This window comes from Bolinopsis microptera, chromosome 5 (genome assembly GCF_026151205.1).
Source record: "Bolinopsis microptera isolate Bmic1 chromosome 5, MBARI_Bmic_1.0, whole genome shotgun sequence".
NCBI classification, from domain to species: domain Eukaryota; kingdom Metazoa; phylum Ctenophora; class Tentaculata; order Lobata; family Bolinopsidae; genus Bolinopsis; species Bolinopsis microptera.
In genome coordinates, this window is record NC_087076.1 from 9482455 (window position 1) to 9502138 (window position 19684).

Genomic DNA, 19684 nt, shown 5'->3' on the forward strand with positions numbered 1-19684 from the left:
AACACTTATAACACTATAACAACACTAATAACACTTTAACAACATTAATAACACTATAACAACACTAATAACACTAAAACAACACTAGTAACACTATAACAACACTTATAACAACAAATCTCACCTGTTCAGAGCGGGAGCGGAAGATGTCAGAGCAGAGCATCAAAAGTACCTCCTCCTCCAAAAAGAGAGTAGTCCCTAAGGCGTTTTTGTCCGCGATGAAGGGTAATCTGTACAACAGAATAACCAGCAAGGGCCCAGAGGAACCGCAAGTGCCTGGGGTTAGTTTTTGTATTTTTAGCGGTTAGAAGTAAACTTAGGTTCGATTTCTGATTTCAAAATCAGAGTTTTGTTACTGTCAATTGATAACTACTATTCCTGAATTGATTTTTATGTTCTATGATTCAAATCATGATGAGGATTAAGTTTTTTTGTGCTAATTTATCATAAAATGAAGAAACAAATAACAAGTAAAGTAATTTTTTAATAACACAATTTGTTTTTTTTAAATAACACAATATGTTCCGCAGCAAGCTAAGAAAAGTGCAGCTATGTTGATCCTAGCTCTCTCGATCCACTCCTTCTTTGAGGGACTAGCAATTGGAGTAGAGGGGACGGAGGCCGTGTTCATCCAGCTGGCAGCTGCCATCACCGTACATAAGTGTGTCATAGCATTCGCTGTTGGCTCCAGGCTCATTCACAGCGGGAAATCTGTCTGGTGAGTTTACAGTTCATGTGCGCAGATAAACTCAGCATGAATTAGATGTATGACAGATACCAATTACAAAGTAGTGAAAAGATAAAGCTAAGATCCTAAGACATCGTTGGTCGCTGCAATAACATGATGTTGTGCAATTTATATACCTTAACAATTAACCTACATGATGAAAATTGATTATATTATTTTCTTTCAGGGGGATGTTTTGGTGTTTGTTCTGTATGTGTGTAATGACCCCGATTGGAGTTTCGTTGGCAATGATAATTGTATCCGCTCTTGACAGCAACACCATTCTCATCGTATCAGGTACCCATAAAAACACCAATATATTGTAGTTAATTTACCAACAATAACTTCTTTTTCAATCAAACTAATCGAGAAAAGCATGTGGCATTAGCATTTGTATCAGCAATGAAATGAAAAAAGAAGTTTCCTTTTTTTTCGAATTTCTTTTTTCCTTTTTAGATTTATCTTTAATTTACACCTGTTCATACAATAGGTGGTGCAACTGTAAATGCTGTTCCTGCTGCTGTTCTTGAACTTTTGCCTGCCATTATTGGTCCTGGTCCTGGTCCTGGTCCTGGTCCTGGTCCTGGTCCTGGTCCTGGTCCTGGTCCTGGTCCTGGTCCTGGTCCTGGTCCTGGTCCTGGTCCTGGTCCTGGTCCTGGTCCTGGTCCTGGTCCTGGTCCTGGTCCTGGTCCTGGTCCTGGTCCTGGTCCTGGTCCTGGTCCTGGTCCTGGTCCTGGTCCTGGTCCTGGTCCTGGTCCTGGTCCTGGTCCTGGTCCTGGTCCTGGTCCTGGTCCTGGTCCTGGTCCTGGTCCTGGTCCTGGTCCTGGTCCTGGTCCTGGTCCTGGTCCTGGTCCTGGTCCTGGTCCTGGTCCTGGTCCTGGTCCTGGTCCTGGTCCTGGTCCTGGTCCTGGTCCTGGTCCTGGTCCTGGTCCTGGTCCTGGTCCTGGTCCTGGTCCTGGTCCTGGTCCTGGTCCTGGTCCTGGTCCTGGTCCTGGTCCTGGTCCTGGTCCTGGTCCTGGTCCTGGTCCTGGTCCTGGTCCTGGTCCTGGTCCTGGTCCTGGTCCTGGTCGCGTATGTTCATAAGGACGAATGTGTTCTCTTTAAGTTTGTTTAACTTAGAATAAATTGAAGTTCTTAGAGCGATGTTGTAAAGGAGAGGATTAATGACCGAGTTGATAGGTAAAACAAGGATTGAAAATAGGGGATACCACGGTGTTGCATCTAAAATGTCCACAAAGTGAAGGCAGCAAGTAGTGATGAACGGCATCCAGCATGCAAAATCCGTGAAAATGATCCATTGAGTAACTCTTTGCAGTTTAGTGGTTGCTTTTCTCGTAGGGTTTTCCATCTCTACGATTTGTTTAGCAAATCTGTTCAGTCTGCTTGCAGATTTCTTTACCTTTGCCACTATTACCCCATAAGAAACCGCTATAGTTACAAAACACCCGAAATTAAGGCAGATAATCGCGAAAACAAAATTTAGCTGAGGATCATTTATTTTAACGTAATATTTGAATAAACAGACAGGTGCATTTCCATAGAACGAAAGTTTGTAACGAGTTATCCCTCCATAGTCATTGGAGAACATGGCGTCTACAAGAACCTTTATTTGGGCCCAAGTGAGGTCCTCGGCTGCTACCCTGCCATAATACTTCTCAAGTATTTCTCCGTGCACATATTTATTCGGACAGCCAATAAACAATGAGTTTTTGTCATCGTATTTGACACCATTCACAAAAAAATCTTCGAGCTGTTCAACTAAGGGCAGCCAAGATATTACTGACGAAATCGCTAAAATAGTGAAAACTATTGCAACCACTTTTACCAAACTTTGTTTTGTGATTTCCTTAGGAATCGCGAAATCGTTTTTTATACCGGAAACCCTCAGTAGGCCCAAAGTAGTCATGGATAATAGTGATACCTGAGAGCCGGTAGTGCTTATGATGCCTAGAGCGATGCAGGTGTTACTGGAAAGCCAGTTTAGCTGGATCGAGCAGAACGAGATATTGTAGTAAGAATTGTAAACCGAGATCATGGTAAGGTAAATTCCAATCAAGAGGTCGCCCAAGCTGATCAAAATAGCTAAGGTTTTGTTTAGAAGGGCAGCTTCTGATTTGGAAGTTTTGATATTAGAGATTTCCATGATTATTGACAAAAAATTTAAGAATATAGCTGACACACCAATGGCCCAAGCAACAAGCTTAAGGAAAGTGCTGCTGACGATTTCTTGTCCACAACTTTCATTGCATTCGTCTGAAATGTCGGAGCAATGAATAGTTTTATCACATTTCTGAGTGATTGCAAGGTACACGCCAGATTTATGGCATTTGAAGTGGTTAATGCACTCTAACTCATCTGAACTATCTCCACAATCATCAGCTAGGTTGCACACTTTGTCATAAGTAATGCATTTTCTGTTTTCGCAAAGGAATATATCATTACCAAGTTTTCCTGTTTTTAAATCTTTGATCAGGAAAGTAAGTTGACCCTCTTCGTCTTTGGTGAATATTTTGCCCCTGTCGAATTGTCCACTGCAAGAATCCCACCTAATCGATCTTTTAAGTGGACAAGTTGCATTCATGCACCGTCCCAAACAGCTTGCAAAAACATAATACTCTCCATAAAAATATCTACAATCTCTCCTTGCGTCGGGTAAAATTATCTCAGTAGTTTTGTTCCGTCCAAAGACGTTTGTGTCTGGAAAAAGGAAACTTTCTTTTGAGCAATCTTGATTAGTTAGGTTTGATATTTCGATAAGGCCTTCCAGGCAATGAAGCATTCGCAGTATCATCTTGCCATCTCTGTTAGCTGTTGAAAATGGTATAGGTTGAATTCTCGACACACTGCAGATCTCAATTTCATTCCCGCAAGATTCTTTCCTATCACATAGATTGAAAAATCTAACAACAATTTGGTCTGAGTTGTAACAAAGGAATACCTCTTCGCATTCAGTTTCATTGTGACTGACAAGGCGGAATGTTGACTCCTTTCCGCACGTTGGCCAATTCACCATTTCATCCTCACCGTTTTTACAGTCGAGCAGTCCATCGTGGACCCATGCAAGAGGGAATCCTATATGTGCATTACCGTGTGAACGATGTCTTCGCGTACACTTCTTTGATGTCATTATTTGGCATAGATCTAGATGTTCGTCACTACGATCACCGCAATCTGGGTGACCATCACACAAAAGGTGTTTGTGTATAAAGCAGGAGCCGCTGCTTTGAACGCACGCCTTATCGATTCCATCGTCACATATTATCGGGATATCACTATCAGCAGCTATGGTATTAAATCGGAATTTAGCTTCATCTTCAGTCTGCCGTTTCAGACAGAGGATCTGTTTAGCAACAGTGGTGTTATATCCACGAACTTGGCATTCTATACCCACTCTAGACGGGTCCGAGCAATTAGTTTGGTCAATGTAATCGTCACAAAACTCTATCATTTTGTTTGGTATATTCAAATTCACTCCGCTGTGAACTCTTGCGGCGCATCGGGTATAATTGCGAAGCGGAACTATAACCCCGGTTCTTGTATTGAGGCATGTGGTCGATGTTTCTTCGATTATGCAATCCTTCTCATCGCTCCCATCATCACAGTTCAGTACTCCGTCACAAACATAGTTTGCCGAAAAATAGTATTGGGTATTGTTAGCATCGAAACCGCCACACTGAACACCGTACTCAAAACCATTGCAAAGTCTTTCGTCCAAACAAGCACTATCCATATGGTAGCAAATCAGGTCACACAACTGTGTGTCCTCTTCATAATCACAAAATGCCTCATCAAGGTCCGTGTTAAGGCAATCATTCTTCCCGTCGCAAGAACGAATCCCATAAATTTCATCAGAGTAGATGTCAGTCACATGAAATATCTGATGTTTTAAACAAAGATATCCACATGGATATTCACCTGGTTTGGAAAAGATTAAATTAAAAACTTTGAGCTGAACTACAAAAAAAACATCTTGTTAACAGCTGAAACACGACAGCTGTGTAACTGCTGTGTGTAATATAAAGATTAAAAATTAGTCACAGTGTTACACATTTTATTTCAAAGCGAAATCAATACCTGCCATTGAACTTGTTGCAAAACTTGAAGATGGTTCAATTTGGTCAATTACTGATCTTATTCCACAGGCTTGGTAGTAATATTTGTCGTTCGTACATAGTTTATCGACTGAAACGTAGCTTTGCCTGAAAATATGACACATTTAGCTATTATTATTATAGTATTGTAACATAAAGATATCAATGGATAAGTTATGTAGGCAGAGGCAGAGGCAGAGGGGATCTACAAGCATATAATATTAATAACTTTATTTTACTTTACCTGCCGAATCTCACATGCCGGAGATGATAGGATTGTGATGAGTTTATACACTTGTAATAACCATGTACACGATTGTCTGATGCTAGTCCTTCGCGTGTGTACTTAAGAAAGCCTCCATCATTTTGGATCTCGCAAGTTTGATTAAATGGTAGGGTTTCTTCGATACTGCCTGGACAAATTTATTTGATAAGGAATTGTTTCCTAATAATACTACTAATATTATTAGCAAGGAATACAAGGAATAACAATTTCAAATCTTAAGTTACAACAGCAACTGTCAAGATAATAAAAATAATAATAAAATAACTCGCCCCTCTCCATAATAATAATACTAATATTAACAAATATAAATGGAACTTGACTATATTAAATCTTTTATTTGATAAACTTCGTTATATCGCCACTTGCATAGGGTACCCTTGCTCGATGAGTGTAGCTTTGTAGGCAACGGTGCTCGAAGAGTAATGTTGAAAAATGTTCTAGATGTTCATGTAAGTTTATGGCGCGATACTGTGTCCGTTGTGTATAACTATAAGTAAGTTTTCTTTGGGTAGTTTTATAACGTTTGAGTGTTTTTTGCAGCTGTTTCTACGTGTTTTTTAGTTGTAAGATGAAAAGCTGTAACATGATCGGCGGAGAAAGATGAGTCAATCGTAAGGAGTGGCGCTAAGCCTCTGTACCACTACCAGTCTAAGTTCAGGTTCTTTTGTTCTTGGAAGGCCAGTGAAACTAATGAGCTGTCACTAAGATTATGCAGACGTTGAGTTATACTTAACGTAAATTAATGGATAACGCCCTGAGTTACCCCCAGACGCCCGCAATATAGGTGGCTTTTCCGTTTTAAAACTTCCTAGGTACCATTTCAAAAGTGTATGGTGTAGCCGTAGGTGCACTTTTTCAGAGTTGAGCAGGCTAATTTTCTTAAGTATGTTCGTTTGGCCAACAAACAAACAAATAATGCACGATCATTAATCATATAAAATTAATGCACCACCTGTATACCTTTGAAATAATTGCTCCAATTGGAGCAATTAGTTCAAAAAAGGTATAGAGGTGGTGTCATAAATATTATATATGATTATAGAACGTGCATTATTTGTTTGAAATAAATCGGTATTCACAATCAACCAATTTTGGTGTGCATATATAGACCATTATAATTATATAGGCCGTATAATTATATAAAGAAGCCTATCATAGCCGTAATGGGAGAGGATGAGTAGTGGGTTTAGGATCTGGTTGGGTAATTCTGGTGTTCTTGAAGGCCCCTGATATATTAACACTAAAAGGCCCCGTAACATAGGCACCACTCCTGTGGAAAACAGTAATGTCCGTAACATAATGTTTTATGTTCCGGGTGTTTTTCCCCAAATAAAAATTTTTGTCCCCCATATACTAAGTTACTTGTTCCACCGCAAAACTATTATATCAAAAATGACGCAATAATATCCGGACAATGCCCCAGCTGGTTCAAACTACCGGTTAATGTAAAATGGTGAAAAGTGAAGTCCCCCCAAAAGCTGTTTTTTTTTCAACCGGAAAATACAGCAGAAACTTATTAATTGTTAACAATATTATTTCCAATTACCCCCATTGTATTCCCCTGGATTTATTTACCCATTATTTTTTAGCCAATACTCACATTGTAACCAAGCCTTGGGTATCCCATATCCAATCAACCCAAGATAAACGATGAAAAAAGAATACCAAGGCAACAATGGAACAACCCCTTCCATCACAAAACGATATTTTCGAATTTTGTAAAACCAGAATGACTTTTACTTGAACCGACCAAATGTTTTCTAACGTGGGCGAACTGCGAAGAACAATAATGGCCCTCCCTTGCGATTTTCCATGAAAAACCAATTTCCCTGACCCGACTAAAACCATTTTTAAATCAAGTAAGCTGACATATTTTTTGGGACACATAACCATTTAAAAAAATGGTACGCGCTAAACCAATTTTTGTCACGGCAACAGGTGGTCATCCGAAACCGGAGTTTGTAAAGAACTTTAACCTATTTAGATATTATAATAATTAAATAGTAAAGCGAAAAAAAATCCTGATATCCATAAATTGTTTTTTAGTATGCTTTATGCCTCACGTCCCCCTATTTCTCGATCCCCCATACTAAAAATCGCTTTCCCACCTCAATGTTTTAAAAAAATCCCTTGTGACAATGGCCCCTGAGGGGTAATGAAAAGTAAATCCCTTAATAGGTGTTAATTTTTTGGACGCCCTGAATTTCCGAATCACCCCCCCCCATGGAACAAACATGAACGTAGGGTAAAAAATGGCTTCATTCAAAACTGGAGATTTTTGGGCAAAAAAAAACTGTTTTGGTCCCCAACGTGGAACAGGGCCTGTAGTTTATGTTACACAACGAAAATTCGATTGTTTAGGGCTTGGTTAGGGTTTGTGGTTTTTTAGGGTTATGGGGGAAAAGCTTATTTTCCGGGGGTTATGTTAGGGGTTTAAGGACAAAATTAGAGGTTTAATGTTAAAAACCCGTTTTTTTTGTGGCGGCCCCATTTGCAAAAACCATAAAAAAACCCAAAAGTACCAACTTTGAATAATTTTTAAGCGATCGAAATTAGTTAAACGCCAAAACGTAAAAAAACGTGGATTTTTTTGTTCATTTAATTGGATTGCCAAACAATTCCAAGGAAAGAAAACGTATTTTTTGGGGAAACCCCTTGTTTTATAGTATTATACGACCCCCAAATTTTTCGTGAAGTTTTCACAATATATGCCTGGCAAGCATATGAAAACCGTGCCACTCGTTTTAAATTCACTAATTAACAAGTTTGCCCCTCTTTGACTATTTATACCCCTTTACTATTAAATAAACCCCTTTTATTATTTTCAGGCATTTAAGACTCATCCCGAAAAGTAGTTTCCAGCCCATGTATATTTAACGTTCAAACTTTCCTAATTCATTGGTCAAAAGATGAACAGGAAATAAGAAAATATAGTTATGTGGAAAGGTTTTTTAAAAAAAATTTTTGGCGCCAAAAAATTTTACGACGGGCCCCAGCCAAATGTTTAAATTATTAAACGAAATTCGGTAAAAAAAACCCGAAAAAATTGCCGTATCAGGTGCCTTAAAAAAAACCCATGTTAAATATTGATAGTTTAAGAGATTGAAAACTATTGCAGGGCCCCGTCCCCCTAGAACGTTGAACCCAACAAATCGACCTACATAAAAAAAGTTTTAAAAATTCCAGTTCATTGGGGAAAGTTGGGGGTTTTTTGTTTCTAGAACCCCCACTTGTTTTTACGTACCCAGATTGTCGTGATAATAATTAAAATATCAAGGGAATAAGACCCGCTTTGACAGGTCAAAATGTAAAGTCATATTGTATCCTAAAATTTAAAGGTGTCCCCCGCATAAGATACAAAAGGTTAAAAATAAAGATTAACAAAGGCCAGTTCCAACCCCACAGGTCCCCCTGAAAAAATAAAATTTTTACACTTTAAGATATTACATTGTAATACATAAATTTTATTTTGGACCGGTCCACAAAAACACCCCTTGTATGAACGTCAACCAAGTTAACCGTTTTTTATTTTTAAAAAAACTTTATTTTCCGCACCCAAAGTTAAAATAACCTTTTTTAAAATTGATTTTACACCTTTTAAAAAGTAAAATTTTTTTTCAACATCCCTTGGAAGAAAAATATTTTCCACCCTTAGATAAAATTTGTTATTCCAAGCATTCTGGAAAAATCTATCCGAAAGGGTTTTTCAATCTTTACTCTCTTACATTCCCCACTTTCATAAAGATCATTTGCCTTTTGGAAGGATAGTGCTTTTTTTTTTGAACCAAATTATATTTATAATAAAAACGTAAAATTTTGGCTATTTTTTATTAATTTCCCTCTGGGATTTTATTGGGCCTATCCTTCCTGGGTTAATGGTGAGAGCTCAGTTTTCCTCCTGCTTCCCCTAAGTATAAATTTGTTTTGCAATTAAGGCTCGTATTTTTTAAAGTTTGAAAAATCGAAAAGTTTTGCCACACGCGAAGGACACGCCCGCCCACAAAATTTTGAATTTAAAAAAATTGCTTAAAATTCACCTGAGAAAATTTGGGTGTTTTTTTCCACGCATTTTTATATCAACCTTTGAAGTTCCAGTTTAGATGAAAATTCCAAGTTCCTATTTGAAATCCTATTGAAAAAAACTGTTTGGCACGCCTTTATTCAAACTATAAATATTAAAAATACCACTATGGCAAAAAAAAAATTTTACGGGGGGGGGGGGGGCCCGATTCCCAGTATTGGATGCGGACGCCAACGTATCCCCGGACCCCTCCAAAAGGTTTTGCACGTGGCGATCGGTTTTTGGAGAATAATGCTCCAGTTCGGTGAATTTCGAAACAAATTTCTTCCCACTGCTTTACCCACGAACCAGTGTCAATGTCATTATAAAAATGAAATTAAATGGCAAAATCTTGTTGGGAATGATTATAATGTTTTTAAGATTTTCAGTTCCCCCCCAAGTGATTTAGACCCCACCCCAAATATTCTTAACCTAAAACGACAAGGATAATGTTTTTAAAAAGAAAAAATATCGAAATCGTTGAAACTCCCTCCCCTTAAATAATTGAAGACATCAAAAGTTTTGTAATTATTAATATTTTTCGACTTTTAGAAAAAGTAACCCTGAACATTATAAGCCCCAAAAAAAGAGATGATAAAATTTTTGACCAAAAACCCCCATAATCATGGGTTAAAGAGGTGGGGAAAACCGCTGCCAGTTGTCCCCACCACCCCCTCTCCCTCCCAAAAACACAAGGGGGAAATGAATATTTAAATTGGATTGACCCGTTCTCAAATGCCAAAATGATTTACCCTAGAATATGAAAAATCCGGTTACGCTCCGCTTTTTTCCCCCATTAAGTTACAATTGTAATAAAATTAAGAAGAACCTCAAACCCCCGAAGGCCAGCTGTAAACTCCAGCAAATAAAAGAATTTTCAAATTAAAACCTAAAACTGCCAAAAGCTAAATTGTCCACTAACTAATAACCAGTACCCACCCTTATTCCCCCGAAATAACAGGTAAATCGACCCCCCCCGAAACGCAAAACCCCCAAAGGAAATGTTGAATTACAGCATTGGACATTAAAGTTTAAAAGCCGTGTGAAATGCAAAATATGGGAAAGCGAGCGAAACCGATTTCAATTTCTCGGTAAATCATTGTTGCATTTGGAAAAGAACGGTCCACAAATCAAAATTATATATCATTTCTTTCCTTTTTTGTTTGGGAGAGAGAGACCACTGGCAAGCGTCCCCCCCACTCTTACCCATGAAAAAATTTTTGTTTATGGGATTTAATTTGGGGGTCCCAAAAAGTAAATTATATATTGCAAAGTGTAGTATATTTTTTAAGAAAACCAAAAATTTTGTAAGAAAAAATAAAATAGCAAATGGACTGAACGGCCCATGGAACATGGGTGAGAAAAAAAAAGCGAAGCCGAGCGACTTTTAAAAAAATTTTTAATATGAATTTTTTATTCGTTCGGGTACCGGTAACGAGTAAAATAGTAAAATTAGTATTACTTAAATTATCAATAATTAGTTATCCTTTAAATTCTTTAATTTAATTTGTTTGGGAAAAACTTTGTTAAAAGTTTTAACACAAACCTTACCAGGACGGCCCGCAGCCCCAGAGTGTTGGGAACCTCGTCCAGAACCGGTCCCCCCAATATATGGGGAAAGGAAAATATTTTTTAAAACGATTATCACCCCGTATTTCAAGGGAAAACATAAGGTATAAGACATTTGGGTTTTAAAAATGTCATCACCTTCTTTTTTTGGGTTGCCCAAACCACAAACTTTAAGGTTTTCAAAGTTGAAGCCTGGTTTTGGAATTTGAATTAGAAGATCAAAACAACAAAAGGTTATTGAATTTTGTATATAAAAAATTAGAGTGGAAAAGTGACCTTGAATTGGCTTGGTACGGCAAAAAGTTTTTTAAACAAGGGATCTGAAAAACCTACTAGGTTTTTCCGTACCTACTCCCTAACTCTGCCACCCCCCGTGGGGGGGTTAACAGTTAATGTTTTTCCCATTATATGCTAAGCCTCTGAATTTCATAAATTAACGAATACGTCACCCACCCCACTCCCCACCTGAAAGCCTGGTTAGAAATAGATTTTATTGTGGGCCCCTGTTGCTGGTAAGTGGTACGTGTGACTACTATTGACCTTTTTTATTTTTTTCAGGAACGTATTTCAAGGGGATTAGTAAAACAGGCCTTCCCCCCTCCCTTTAAACATAACAATTTTGCTGAGATGTTTTGTTTTTCCAGGAATGAAAAAAGCACAAACGAAACCTCCCCTTTATCTTACTAAAGGTTAGGAAAAAAGTTCCCCCTGAACTTATGTTAAAGATAATCAGTTAAAATAAGCCCCATGAAAGGTTAATACCTAAATAATCATTATTAGTTTTGGAGCCCAAGTTATCCAGTCCACCCCCCCAAAATTTGTCCCCCCCTTTTTCTCAAGCTGTTTGTGTTTAATCGATGAAGGTGGATGAACAGTAATCTAGTTATTTGAATAGAATATCTATCTATAGACCAGTATCTAACTATTAAATAAGAGTCTCCCAACCTTGAAAACACTTATTTGTATACAACAACTAAAAGGCTTTATTTTTTTATAATCCTTCGGGCCAATTTCGGCAGCAGCCGGTGGTAAAAAGGAGTTAAATAAATAAAATTAAAACAGTGTAATTTCGAATTAAAATCATAATTGCATCAAGAATTCAAGAATGTAACCGCGGGTCCCCCCCCCCCCATTTTCCCCCACATTCCTTTCCCCAACCTACTAATAAAAACCTAAATAGGGTATTAATACGGCAAATAATAACGTATATAATTAACCAATATTAAAAACCAAACAAAAATCCCTGGATTTTTCCCTACCTTCATTGCCGAAGGCAAGAAAGCAATCGTAGGGGAAAATAAGGGTAAAACGGGTTTTAGGGAATATAGAGGTTGGCCCCCCGAACCGGTCCCTAACGGTGGTCGGACAAACAAAAAGGGTCTAGGCTCCCGTTCCGCAAATACTGGAAACCCCACTCCCCCATAAAATTAAAAGTGTATTTGGGAAGCCGTCAGTTATGCTGGCGGCGCGAACGCTTAGCCCATGTGATGTTAAATTAATTTCAGTGAAAGTTCCCCTCTTTTCGCAAAGTTATTTTTTTTTTTCCGCCAATGTTCCCTTCCTTTTTTTCTGGATATTTAACATTTATGTATTGAAGCGGCCCGCGGCGCCCATACATTTGGTTCAAATAAAATTCGTCAAATTTTATTACATGATGGGTGCCCGCGATCCCCAAAACCGCAATTAATTTATTTTTTATTCTCCATCACAGAACTTTTTTCCAACTCCGAAAGAATTAATGGTATAATGAATTACAAGTTACATCGTAGGGGGAAAATTGATCCCGTGGGGCGTGGGGTTTAAACAAACCGGCGGGCGGCAGTCCGAAAATTTCCCTTTGTTTACTATAAGATGTTTTTTACTATAAAAGGGCTATAAGGTAATAGAGGTTTACTTATATTAAAAGGTTGCCTGAAATAAACTCCCGCGGACAATTCCTGCAAAAGGGTTTTTCCCGTTTTATCAATGACCCCTGGGGGCGTCTTTGGCCCTGGTTACCGCCCCCCAAACCTATCTGGCCCACAAAACCTGGAAACGGCGGGCAAACATGCTCACGAGTACTAAAGGGGTTGGAAAAAAAACCCCTTTTTTGTGTTTTTCCCGCTTTTTTTGATGAATATGCGTGTTACCTTGGGGACCCTCGAGGCCTTTTAATTAATGTTCATAAAATAAGAGAATTCGGCCCGGAAAATGGTAACAAAGGCCCCCTGAAGCGGCCGCCCCAGTAAGATTTTGGGACACACGAATAATCTGATGAAGGACGTTCAGTAAAGTATTGACCCCCCTCCTGGTTTATGTACCACATAAATAAAAAAATTGGAGGGTTGTTGTCGTGTTATTAAGCATGATTTTGTGTCCACGAAGAAATAAAATTAAAGTCCACAATTGTTTTGGCATTTGAAAGTCCTGTAGAAAGTGGATCGAAGAAAGAGATGAAGAGAAGTGAAAAAAGAAAACATCAGAAATTTACCTGACCCCCTTTTTTCCTCAGTGATAAAATGAATTATAAAGCCGGGTCCTCACCTCGTAATACCTTTGTTGATCAACATACCTCCCAATAAACATAAATAACCCATATTGAATGTTTTTAATAAAAAACCTCCCCGCATTTGCCAGAAAGAAATTTTGGCAACCCTCCACAGCCGTTCAGAAAACATGAGTAGGAAATTTCCCGTCCCAGTGTATAAAGATCGAAACACAGTTTATTCCGAAATCAATTAGAATCTTAAACTCCACCATTTTGCATTTTGGCCACGGATCCAAACGTGGGAAAACCCCAACAATTTAGAATAATTTCCCAAAAACCGGTTTCAGATCGTTAATATAAAGACGGGTAACGTAAAACAAATTTTATAAATTTCAATATTATAGGAAATTGATCTTAATGTTACAATCCAACTCCTTTTAATTAAACAGTTTAAATCTGAATATTTTTAGTCGTGAAATACTCCTCTTTTGAATAGCTTTTTTAATTTCCAGTTAAAGTTATAATAGAAGCAATAAAGGGTTTGAATTCGTGCCCCCAACGAATAATTACCCGTTTTTTCAACAGCCCGAGGAGTAGGGGGGTTTTTTATTTCTTTCCTGCTAAATGTAATTTTTGGACAAACCAAAAGCTATGTTTTTTGTTTTTTTTAAATTTTAAATGTGATTTATATAGGGGGGGGGGGGGGGGGGGCGGGGGGGGGGCCGGGGGGTAAACCTTTTTTCAAAAAGTGATTTTAAACGAAAATAAATATGTGAAACGACCCCTCACGGTAGAATCAAATTTGTGAGTGAAAACAAAATCTACTATTCGGAAAATAAATTTCCTAAATTCACAGAACATTCTCAAACGAAAAAATTTCAACCAATAATCGTAACAACAAGTACAATTTCAAATAATAACACTTTTGAGGGACCGCCCACTCCGACGCGCCGCGCAAAAAAAACTATCCATTCTTTTGCTTTCGCTCGGACCGAAGAAAAATCGTTTTTTGCTCTGGCGGAAGATTGCCCAAGCAACAATCTGGAGGGTTGACATCGTCAATCAAAGTACAACACCGCCCTAGCCTTTTAAACGACAGCATAATCTTAAATAACTTTTGTAGTTTTATAACGTTTTAAACCCTACCAAATTACAAATATGTTTATTATCTGTTTCTTGGTCCAATTAATTAAATAAATATTAAGTTCTTAAAGCTTAAAAAAGGTTACCTAAACTAACCAACCCTTAGTTTGGTAAGAAATGTTTACAATTTTAAAACAAAGCAAAAAGTAAACGTAAAAACAGTATTCCAAAAAAACCTAATTACTTACTTTCCAAAAAACAATGAAAAACTAACAAGAAAATCCGTAATATAAAACCATCACAAACCCTAATTAAGTGTGGGAAAATAAATGGCGATGAAAAGTTTCACAAACTGTTCCAAGCTACCAATGATAAGTCCCCCCCCCCCCGCCTTAATAACTCACATAAATATTCAATTTAATAAATGAAAAAAACCCCTATTTTAAATAAAAAATGTTTGGGGATTCCCGATGTATCATAAGCAAAAGGTTTTTTTCCCAGCCGATTTTGGTTTATTTTTTTTGGAAAAAAACGCTATGAACACCCTGTTTGTACACCATATTTCCCTTCAGTGAAATAAAACCTTTAGAAGCCTTTATTTCTTTTCTTTTAATACTTATTTTTTCTTTCTGCTTTTGTAATAAACACTATAGAAAGAGAATACGCTGCCTGTACCGTCCCTGCCCTTAAACAAAATCTATCCATTAAAATCCCTCCTGAACTTCGAACTCCCAATATTTAAGGAAAAAGGTCCTGAAATGTTGTAAATGGTAATGAAAAAGAAACATTTTGAAATGTTTTACCAAAAATTGCGCGCGAATTTAACGTTAACGCCCCAACTAAAAAAGTTGATGGTTTTGCCGTATGTAGGCCCCCCGGTTTAATTTTTTAAATCACTAGGTTTTAAAGCACCAAAAGCAAGATTCCCCTTTTAAAAACACGAACAATTTTGTTTTTTTTAATTTGAATTAACCAACAGGTGAAAGAAAAATATCAAATTGAATTAAATTTTAACAATAAATTAGTTTAGACTAATCGTAAGTAAGTTAGTATATTAGTAGTAGATAGTAGATTTTAAAAATATTTTAATAAAACCCCGCCAATCCAATTTTGATTTCTAGTATAAAAACTGAACCCATTTTTTTTTTCCCCCCCCAATGTTTTAGCTGCGATAAACCGTCTGCTTTTTACTCCCTCCCCGATCCGAACTACCAAGAAGCGTCTTTCCCCCTACTAGCCGATGTGCAGACCCGAAGAATAAATCCACTACTAAAAACAGGGTTTCCATAGAAAGCCTCTTTAACTTATACCTGGCATTTTAATTTTATTGGGGGTTTAATATATATAAATTTAAGAACAAGCGTTTGATGTCCCACAGTCCCCCCCCCCCCACCCCAGACAAAGAAAATGAGTTTTAAAAATTATTCCCAACAAATCTTTATAACATCCAATTTTGGGTAAAAAAAACATTTTCGGAAACATCTTCAGGTACCTAATAAAAGAAATAAAGGGGTTAATAACTAACCCATAAATTTATAAATCCAAAGAAAATTTTTTTAAAATTTTGAACTAAAGGAAGGTTAGCCTTGTCAAAAAAAGAAGCAATAACTCCTTCAAAAATGGAAATGGAAAAAGCACTCGGGTTTCATGGGGGGGGGTTGTTTGTTGAAGTGCCCCCCCAAAACTAGTTCCCCCCGAAAAAAAATAACAGTCCCACCCACCCCCCCCTGCCATAAGGGTTGGGAAAAATAAAATTTAAGGACCATATCAAAAGCTTGTTTTTATTTTTCAAATAAAAAGTGGCATAACCAAAAAGGATCCACACATTGAATTAAATACATAATGGTTTTTCCAAAGTTTTTCTGAGTTTTTTGTATAAAAGTAGAACATGTGTCCGTTTTTAACTTCCGAAATCACTAAGACTAAAAGAATTCTTAGGATAAAAACAATATAGAAGCTCAAAATCAGGTCCCTAAATTGGAAAGGTTATGTTTGAAGTTTCCCCCCCCTAAATTTAGGTGAGCCTTGCTAAACTGTAAAGTGGCTCCACTATCAATCAGATGAAAAACATCCATCAAACTAAATGTTTTTAATGAAAAGGTCCTACAATAATTTATAAATAGTGTACTTTCTTTATGATTCGGTTACTCTTTCATTCTAAGTTTCCCCTAAGGTTAACACGTCCCCAAAACCATAGCAAAAGAAAAGGAAAATGGAACCATAATTTTACAAAATGAATATATAGGACTATTGTTTAGCCGAGAAACAGGGTTCCCCTGGGAAGCATTTGTCTTATCTTTGACTCCCATTATAACATAAACAAACTTTTCACTTCCCCTATCATGACGAACACCCCTTTACAAATATCTTTGGATTGGCCCAAGATTATCCCTGTTTTTGTTAACCAGTGGTTTAATCCACTGCCTGGCCGTGGCAATGTTGGGGTTTTTTGAGGAGTCCCCCCTTCTCCGCCAAAGATTGCCCCTGATCTTTTAAACATAAACTGAAAAATTGTCACCCTTTTGCCCGGTGTTTCTATCCTGGTGTGGAAGGTCCCCACCACCGTTGTAACTTGTCCGTGGTCGGGTTTTAGAGGTAGAACGAACAAACGTCGGAGAAGTCACCCCCCCTCCCCAATGGAGGACCTACCCAAACTTTTTTTTTCAAATAACGTCCCCTATCCAGTTTGGCACCGGCCGTCCCACACCTCCCGAAACAGGGTGGGGGAGAAATAACCACGTATTGGTGGTTATCCAGGGAAACCACAGGGGAGCAATATAGAACTGTTCGAGTGTACCCCCCCACCCCCCCCTGCAAGGTGGGGAAGCCCACCTGGCCCGTACGAATGGTTTTTTCCACCTTCGAAGAAGAAGTTTTGTTAGAATCAATCTTTTTTTCGGATAAGTTTTTTGAGTTTTCGACAAGCACTCTTTCAGCTCGGTCCCGCCGGAATCTTAGGGCTAACCATCATTGTTCCCAAATTGATGAATAAACGGGGGCGGGAGAACGGGAACCATTGGGAATAGAAAGAAGGCGGACTGTAGACATGGTTTAGGTTGGGTGATCCAATAGTAAATAGAAATTAGAACCTAGAATCAAAGTTTGTTTTCCTTACATACAGGTTACCCCCCAGTTCCGGGAGGGGTTTTCCCCAATTCCCGACGTCAAAATGGTTAAATTTGTTATGTCGAGGATAACAAGTAAAATCCCCCTCCCCAGGGGTCACCGTCGATGCCTGAACCTTCCATCCTAATATTAAGACCTACTACGACTACTGAGTCCCCCCCCCGCAGTTTGACATTAGAGAAAAATTTCTGAAAAAACTGGTACCCCCCCTTTTTGTTCCATCAAAAAAACCCGCTCCCCCATCCGTCCCCCTATGGTATCTCCTTGTTGACTGGGTTTTTGACACGTTTTTTTCATCAAGTGTTTCCATTCCAAGAATAAACCTACTTTTTCTCATGTAGTCAGTAAACCTGCTTAATAAATACGCCCAATTTTTTTTGTTACAACAGAGGCTTTTTCCTCCCCGTTTTGTAATTCCGGACTTAGTTTGGTTGGTTTACCAAATCAACCCTTCAAAAATTGGCCCAATAAAAAGCTCTGAAAGCTGAGGGTCCTTAACGAGGCAAAAGGATCCAGTGTTTTGAACTCCCTCCAAACCATCCCCATTCCGTGATCGACCCATTCAGTTCCCCCCTATAGCAAACAGTTTTAGGGCCCTTCCCCCCATTTTTGCCAAAATCGGGGTTTTAAAGAAAGAATCACATATAATGGGCCTTGTAGTCACCCAAAAGGCCAAAAGCCTTCCTGAGCCGCCGACGTTTAAGTATTTTTGTGAAAATCAAAATGAACTGGATTGATGCCAGTCTAAACCAGTGATTTGTAAGTGCCATCTTCTCCTAAGGCCGATAAGTAGATCCCCACCATAAATTTCGCGTTCCAAGGAAGCGTAAAAAATGAGTCAGCAAATGTAACACCAAGCCCCTGAACAAGTTTACCACCCCTTGGTAAATCCACACCCCTCTTGGATTTGGCTGTTAAAAAGCCTGGATGCGGGTGGACCCCCCCTTCAAACAACCAGGTATTTTTTATTCCAAATCCAACCTTTCTTAATGCTTGTGTGAAAATTTTTTTTTCAAGCAAGGGTAAAGACAGTAAAGGCTTTCCTGGGTTTGAAAAATGGCGGTAAAGTTGCTTTTGAAGCGTTTTTTTGGGTTTGGTCCCCCCTGATTTGGGTACCCTGCTTCCCGAGTTTCAATTCGATATCCTCATGTATACCTCTTAGCTGTCACCCCCCCCCCCCCCTTTTTGGCAGGAATCAAACCCCCTTCTTGAGTCCTGTTTCCGTCAATCCAATAGGTGTTGACCCCCAGTTTTTTCCTTTGTGCCAAGGCACCCCCCATTTTTGGTAAGGGATACGTAAAAGTTCCCCCAAGTTTTTTTGTTGTTACAGGGAAAGGGTTTTTTTTGCCTAGTTTTTGTCCAACTGAATCTCCTTTCTCAAAAAACATCAGGGTCCCCAACATTTATGGTGGCACGAGACCCTTGAATCAAGCTTTTTGTGACCTAAAATTTGGTAACTAAAAAAAATAATGAACCATAAACCGGCCTGCTACGAAAAAGCCCGATCCCATTTAATTGGTTTGAAACGAGGCACTATAGTCACGGAGAAAAATGGCCCCAAACGGCCAACCTTCCTCAATAACCAAAGTACCCAGTTTGGTGTTAGAGAGCCTAGTTAATCCACATCACTGCAACTTTGCAATGTTTGAGGTCCCCTTTTAACAAAAGCAAGGCCCCCCCGAAAAGGTGAAAGGGAAACCGTCCTGTTTGGGGTTTTTAGTAGGGACAAAGTGAATCCCAATCAGCCAATCTTCCATCTCTCCACTTTGCCTGGGTATATAAAAATGAGTAAATTAAAGACTCGTCGCCAACCGTAAAAAATAAGAGAAACTACCTGCTGTTTTGTCCCCCGCTTTATAACAGATGTACTCAACGGTACAATAATTATTTACAATATCCGTTTATAATTATAAATCAATAAAAGGTTTTCGATATTCCCCGTTGGGGGGCCCAAACGTTGTTCATTTTATATTTTATCACCAACAGAAAAACAAGTTAAAAAACCCCAACTAAAACATGACACCCTGACCCGTCCCCTTACCACACTAATTGTATTTATCTGGTTGGAACGTATAATCAAGAACTCCGGGCGTCCCCCCTGGCGTCCCACGTCGTCTTCAGGAAAAGAAGAGGCTTGAAAACCCACCAGAGATCCCGCGCAACAATCACCCCAGCCGGTGCCAACCGGCTGGAGCAAACTCCCTGATTTTAGCCAGCCCCCAGCCGGTGCAAGCACAACTTCCTGGAGTCCCCACTATAAATCGAATTACCAGTT